The 6,786-nt window shown below is 39.8% G+C and overlaps 1 long non-coding RNA gene across 1 annotated transcript in view; it reads right to left on the reverse strand.

Annotated features, from left to right (window-relative positions):
• Window positions 1–6,786, reverse strand: part of LOC106532798 (uncharacterized) — a 58,650-nt gene that overhangs the window by 17,021 nt on the left and 34,843 nt on the right. The window contains exon 4 of the long non-coding RNA XR_001312149.1: window positions 177–258. This is a non-coding gene — a long non-coding RNA (uncharacterized LOC106532798). The remainder of the gene's footprint in view (window positions 1–176; window positions 259–6,786) is intronic.

Genomic DNA, 6,786 nt, shown 5'->3' on the forward strand with positions numbered 1-6,786 from the left:
CTCAGCTCGGCTCGTTTAGGACACTGGGCGGTTGTGACAAGCGCTGTCCCGGCCATGCCTGGCCCCGTCTCCACGGTGACGCGGAGTTTGTGGCGACTGGCTGTCTCCATGGCGACAAGGATGTCAGACAACACACCTGTGTCGAGTCACAACTYTACAAACACGACAAACTTTACCTTTACAGCCGGAAAATCACTGTTCAGTCGGCTGCGCTGCCGTCCTGGACGGATCGACATCGTAAAGATCTGAAGAAATTCCCTGAAACGAGAGTGTGAACGATTAACGCTGAGGGATTTTAGCTGAAAGCTGCTGAAAAGGTTTAACAACAAAACTGATGATGTGAGTTCAGTTTGAACAGCTGACTTTTGTTTAAAGTAGGACAAAAACAWGTGAAAATCAGAGGGAAACAGCAAAAAAAAGGGTAAAAATACATCTGAAATGTGCAAAAAAGTAGCTAAAATGAGCAAAATGAAGCTGAAATGAAACAAGTGAAAATTAACAGACAGATGAGGAAATGAGAAACTTTTCAAATGAGCAAGAATCAAGAAAGACTCTGCTTGTTTTACAATCGCTAATTTGTGTTTTATTCTTTTTTTAAACATATTTTATATCACCAGGGTGGGAMAACACCACAATTTCATCGCACTATCGTACAAAGTATGATTGTGTGATGATAATAAATATTATCTTATCTAAAAAAAGCTGAAACTAGCCTAAAATAGCTTTAAAAAGTAGCTGAAATTGACACAGAGCACATATTTATAGTTCTTTGTGTATAAACTTGTCTTTTTGTAAACAGAACCAAAATAAAGGTTCTTGATTCTTCTCGTTTCTATTTTTCTGAATTAATCAGTAAAAAGGGGCTCAGTGGTTAGCACCGACGCTTCACAGCARGAAGGTCGTGAGTTCGATTCCCCGTCTGGACCTGAGGTCTCTGTGAGGAGTTTCCATGTTCTCCTCGTGCTTGTGTGGGTTTTCTCCRGGTACCACCCCTAACAACACRTACAACAACAGGTTGTCTTCAGACCGCCCCCGAAAAACAGATCTGACATCTCAACAGGACTTACCTGTTAAATAACAGGAAGTAATAAAAATAATAAATAAAGCTGAAATAACCACAAAAAAGTGCAGTTAGCTGAAAATATTGAATTAGCTAAATTTAGATAAAAAGCAGCTAAAAACTACAGAAAGCAGCTGAAATTTTCAGAAAGCAGCTAAAAGAAGAATAAACAGCTTAAATTAGCAGAAAGCAGCTAAAAGAAGAATAAAAAGCTTAAATTAGCAGAAAGCAGCTAAAAGAAGAATAAACAGCTTAAATTAGCAGAAAGCAGCTAAAAGAAGAATAAACAGCTTAAATTAGCAGAAAGCAGCTAAAAGAAGAATAAAAAGCTTAAATTAGCAGAAAGCAGCTGAAAGAATAAACAGCTTAAATTAGCAGAAAGCAGCTAAAAGAAGAATAAACAGCTTAAATTAGCAGAAAGCAGCTGAAAGAATAAACAGCTTAAATTAGCAGAAAGCAGCTAAAAGAAGAATAAACAGCTTAAATTACCAGGAAGAAGCACAAAAAGTTTAAACTAGCTGAAGAATAGCAGAAAGGGTCAGAATGACATAAAAAGCAGAAAAAAAGCTTGAATCAATGAAATAGAAGCTGAAATGTGAAATTAGCACAAAGAAGTTTAAAAAGCTAAACATGTCACAAAGAATAAACTGCTGTAGAAACAAAAGTCACAGCTGAAATGTCCTGAAGGAGCTGAAGAGTTTCAAATATAAATTGTGGAAAGAGAAGAAAAAATGGAGACATCTACAGGAAGTTTCAATAAGAGAAAGAAATAACTTCTGCCTCCTGCAGCCTCTGAACCAAAACCWCGAGACCTGGAAGAGCAGACAGCAGCTTCCCGTCACCCAGGAAGAAAGAAACAGGTAAAGAAAATGAAACTCATTTTCCCTTCACATCGTCTGCCAGGCACACGGGCCTGAACCGGGCAGCGTGTTTCCAACACTCCTTCAGCAGACATTTGTACCAGAGTGGAAACAGGCAGAGCAACGGTAAATTCAGCTTGATTGAGCACCGAATAAAATAAAAAAGTGTCAGTGCACGGCCACCGGAGCATTATTAGATAAATTTAAAATAAAACCCTAAGTGCCATAATCACCGGTGTGCAATTAAATATGAAATGAAAATGTCAGTGGAACTGACACCGAACGGCCATAACCGCTGTCCTCGTATCAGCAGGGCCAGGCCGCCGCGCTAAAGCTCCTGTTTGTTTGCTTCCTGCCCGTTTTACTGCAGCTTTTTATGGTCAATCATATACAGTATCTTAACGATGGAGGTAATTAGACAGCGACTGGTGCGGATGATTTAACCAAACCGTGGAGGGGATGAGTGATGGACTAGCTGGGATTAAAAAAAAAAGAAAACATGAGGAAAAAGTGAGCGAGGAGCTGGATTGATCTGCGGGTCATAAACAGCCCAGGGTCAGAGTCATGAGCTGCTCTTTGGGTCGGTTAATACAATTAGTCTGACTTTGCTGTGTGGCTTCATATAAACAGCCCCCGAGGTCCGGTTAATCCACCCGGGGATATCAGTGCTGAACAAACCACAGCACTGAGTGTGTGTGTGTGGACAAGCAGGTGGAGTAATGATTAGATTTCCATTAGTAAACTGGGTAATGAACGTGTGTGTGTGTGTGTGTGTGTGTGTGTGTGTGTGTGTGTGTGTGTAAGAGGTGAATTAAAAGTGCATTGACTATGTGGCAGCACATGCTATATATAAAAGCCACAGAACCTATTCATCTTCTGCCTCTCTTCGATAAAACAGGACCCCCCCCCCCTCACACCAGAACACCCGTGTCCCACTCCACCAAACCTCAGACCCCTCCCCTCTCCACACATAATCAAATTAATTAACATTCCTCGGATCTCACGCTCATTAATCTATCCACAGCGGTCAGCAGGAAACGGCCAGCAGGCAGAGAGCGAGGAGCCGATCAGGACCACCAGAGCAAGTTTTTATTTTAATGTGTTGTTTTGGAAGCAATACCAGTACCTGGTGTGTACTGGGTTCATACCTGACACATACTGGATACATACCTGATACATTCATGACACATACTGGATATCTGCTGGGTTCATACTTGATACATACCTGATACCTACTTGTACATATTTGATACGACTGGATACATACCTGGTACATTCATGATACATACTGGACATCTACTGGGTTCATACTTGATACATACCTGATACCTACTTGTACATACTTGTACATGTACTTTATACGACTGGATACATACCTGATACATTCATGACACATACTGGATACCTACTGGGTTCATACTTGATACATACCTGATACCTACTTGTACATGTACTTTATACGACTGGATACATACCTGATACATTCATGACACATACTGGATACCTACTGGGTTCATACTTGATACATACCTGATACCTACTTGTACATGTACTTTATACGACTGGATACATACCTGATACATTCATGACACATACTGGATACCTACTGGGTTCATACTTGATACATACCTGATACCTACTTGTACATACTTGTACATATTTGATACGACTGGATACATACCTGGTACATTCATGTTACATACTGGATACATACCTGATACATTCATGACACATACTGGATACCTACTGGGTTCATACTTGATACATACATGATACCTACTTGTACATACTTTGTACGACTGGATACATACCTGATACATACTTAATACATACTTAATACCTGATACATATAACCTAACCAACCTACTGGGTACATACCTGACCAGATGTTGACACTATTGACACCACACCAGGCTCCTTGAAAAGCTGAATATATACAGCATTAGAGATGCAGCACTGCAGTGGGTATCCAGTTATTTGAAAATAGGAAACAGTGTGTACAGATGTAAGATCTGAACTCTGTAACATCTAGAGATGTGACGTTCGTGAACGATCCGAATCTTTTGAACGGCTCTTTGCAACGAATGATAGGAGCCGAATCGCGGGCAGTAACAAGCATTTTGTAGTTTTATTTCTTTTATTCTTCATTTAATCTTTATTTTTTTTCATACTTAAATCGCTCCCGCTTTGTTTTTTCACAGGCGGAGTTGTGGAGTACAGAGGCTCATGTRAAAGGGGGAGGGGGGTTTCCGTTGACAAACACATGGTTCCACCCACGTGATGGGGTGACGTCATCACGCACGGCTACGTGGTGACGTATTTCCCTACGTGATGACGTAATACATTCAAAATCGATCGGCTCTTTTGAACGGCTCTATGAAACAAACGGATCCCCAAGATCCGGATCCCTTCAGAGAGCCATTTGTCCCATCTCTAGTAACATCCCACGTGAAGTCCCTCAGGGTTCTGTACTTGGTCCAAAGTTATTTATTTCATATGTAAATGACTTTTTAAATTTGTTTTATTTGCAGATACCACAATTTTTGTTTGAGTAAAACTATAGAACATTAAATTGAAATGATTAAATTTAGATAAAACTAATCACATGATATTTAGTAATAGAAAGATACATAACTGTCAATGTTCCATTTAGAGGTGATGGTGTTGAGATCTGCAGAGTCAGCAAGGTCAGGTTTTTGGGTGTCATCATTGAGGAAAAGCTGACATGGAGACCTCACATAAATCATTTAAGAACAAAAATATAAACCTGTTGAAGTACTGTATAAAGTAAAGGAGTTACTCAAAGATAAATCTCTGTATAAGTTGTAATGCAGTTGTAATGCAGTAATTGTTCCACACTTGATCTATTGTCTTGATGTTTGTGGAAAAGCATGTAAAACAATTACAAATCCTTATTATCACCAGAAAACACTACAGTCATCCATCAAATACATTATTACATCAAATGAAGTTATTAAAATTCTACGATTTGGTTGATCATAAGRCTCATAAAAACCCATTACCTTTAAACATCCAGTTAAAGTTTAAGAGAGAGTTGTTATAATCTTAATGGACGTTTGTCAAACCTAAATTTAGAAGCAGTTTTCTTCTTTCTGCTGCCTTTCATTTTATTTGTGATTTGTATTTTTTATTTTATATAGAAATTGTTTAGTTTTGAAATGAATAAAGTCTCAAATAACCTGACATGTATCTACTACTTATTGGGTTACTTACCTGGTATGTACTCAGTTYATACCCAATAGGTACTGGATACATCTGACACGCACCTAGGTATACCTTGTGCATACTTGGTAATTTTCCAGTACTCAGAATGTGACGTTGTGTTATTTGCAGTTTTTAGCTAATCTTTAGCTGCAGATTTACTGATTGTAAAAACAGTTTTTGGTAAATTTGAGCTGACTGCTCTATTGAAACTGACGACACTGATGCTAACAGGATAACGTTAAACAACTTCCTCGTATAAAAAGATGAATTCTGATTTAACGGAAGAAGCTGAGGGTTTTCAGGTTTTCTGTCACTCCTGATTCACACAGAAACACTTCGATCAGAAATAAATAACGTTGAAYGAGACATAAACAGAAAAAAAAGAGCCCGTCTCCAGATGTGGAGCTTTTTTTGGAGCACGGCTCCGTCTCACCTTTTGAAATTAATGACTAGATGATACTGCGGGGACGCAGGAGCCAGAGCTGCTAATGAATTCACCAGAGTGAGTGGCAGGAGAGTGATTAATTCATGTCAGGTAGCTGATCCCCTCGGCCCCACAGCTCCCACCTGACCCCCGCCTCTCTCCGTTGGTTCGTTCGGTGGTGTTGTTGCACACCTCTCACCCCTCCCTCCCTCCCTCTCTACCTGTGTTTGCTCCACACCTGTCCTCCGGGACGCCTCGTGACACTGAAGGAAGAGCAACTTATTAATTAAAACTTCAGAGAATTAACTGCTGTGTTTTGTTCGTCTCCTGTAAGGAACAGAGAGGTGACATGAAGAGACGAGAGGAAAAAAACAACCTCCTGTTGGATGTGGAGGTTTTCAGCAGCAGACTGATTGATCCTCGTCTCCTCTCTAACAAGAGAAGATTTGAGCAGATTTCCTCTCCGTGTCTGGAGGAGTACATCCCTTTCATCCACCTCGCTTCTCCCGTTTATCTCTTCTGAAGACCACCTCCAATCCCTCCACCCCACTCCCAAAGCCTGAGAGATGAGATGGAGGAAAACCTGTTCAGTCACAAATCTCTCACAAACTTCAGCTGTGTACGGTCCTCTGCTTCATTACTGYGTGACGCTTCACAGCACTGAGATCGTTTTCTTCTGCATGTTYTTCTGCTTCTGACTCGTTCCACAATTATGTGTTATTTCAACAATTCATTTATCAAAATGTTCAGCTCATGTGAGAGGTGCTATGACTTTTGGTATTTCTACTTTTTATATTTTTTCAGCTATTTCACTTTTTTAGCCACTTTTTTGCCATTGAWAATGAATGGAGCTGTTTTCATCAACCTTAAAATCCTTTACATTATTTCTAAATCTTTAAAGAACCTCACATTTTGTTCTGGTTCTGCTCTTTTCACATTCTTGTGCTAATATTAGCTACTTCTTTWGCTAATTTTAGCTTTTTTCCTGTTATTTCAGGTAAAATTCTGCTTCTTTCTGCTATTCTTCTGCTTTTGTTTTGTCTTTTGTAGAATGAACGAGCTTTAGTTTGTCTTTCAGCTCAGCTTTATTAACAGCTGGAAACATTCAGACTACCACAACTCAGCCTTTTCAGAACAACCCCGTAAGGGGTGTCAAACTCCTGTCCTCGAGGGCCGCTATCCTGCATGTTTTAGAGGTTTTCTTGCTCCAACACACC

The sequence above is a fragment of the Austrofundulus limnaeus genome, unplaced genomic scaffold, assembly GCF_001266775.1.
Source record: "Austrofundulus limnaeus strain Quisiro unplaced genomic scaffold, Austrofundulus_limnaeus-1.0 Scaffold832, whole genome shotgun sequence".
NCBI classification, from domain to species: domain Eukaryota; kingdom Metazoa; phylum Chordata; class Actinopteri; order Cyprinodontiformes; family Rivulidae; genus Austrofundulus; species Austrofundulus limnaeus.